Below are 705 nucleotides of genomic sequence, written 5' to 3'. Positions count from 1 at the left end.
CTATTATAGTTGAAACTGTGAACTAAAGTTTATCATTAAAATAAAGTGTTGAATTGAGAGAGAAAAGAAATAGTATTTTTCATTTTATCGTTCCCAGTTCTCGGAAGTCGGGCTCGGTGTGAGCGCGTAGTGGGGGCAGGTAAATAGAGTCGAATTCTCCGAATTCGCTTCCCCTATCCCGCAATACAGTCGACTTTAACCAGAGTCCACTGTATCAATTTGAATCTTTAAAAAATTAATCGAGAGTGAAAAGAAATCCGGGAATTCCACTCTGACATTTCTCTATAGTCTGTATTTACCGAGAAAAAAAAAACGTTCCTTGGAATCGATGTGTCTTTTTTAGCCAGCTGTATTTCTGAAATGCAATGAGCAAGCAATCCCTGGGATGCAAGCAGCCACTTAAGTTAGGTGGCTGTTAAGTGGCTGTTAGGTGGCTACTTGTTTTGGTGTAAAAAAGGGTAAGTGATACCTGAAACGATTATGGATGTAAATCTATGAATTATTAAGGAATTTTAGTAGCTTTAATGACATTAATCTCCATTAATTAAGGAAAATAACAGTTTGCGTATTGAAAGGGAAAATAAATCAGTAGGGGGAACGCCGCCGGATGGCGGCAGTGTCGACTTCTCGCCCAGGCCGATAAAGTCGGCAGCAGTGGCGGGAGAAAATTGATTATCCAATAGGTTCATATTGGCATTTTTTTAA

This window comes from Diachasma alloeum, unplaced genomic scaffold (genome assembly GCF_001412515.2).
Source record: "Diachasma alloeum isolate Michigan unplaced genomic scaffold, Dall2.0 Dall_scaffold_00899, whole genome shotgun sequence".
Classification (NCBI taxonomy): domain Eukaryota; kingdom Metazoa; phylum Arthropoda; class Insecta; order Hymenoptera; family Braconidae; genus Diachasma; species Diachasma alloeum.
Note: the sequence above shows the minus strand (reverse complement) of the source record.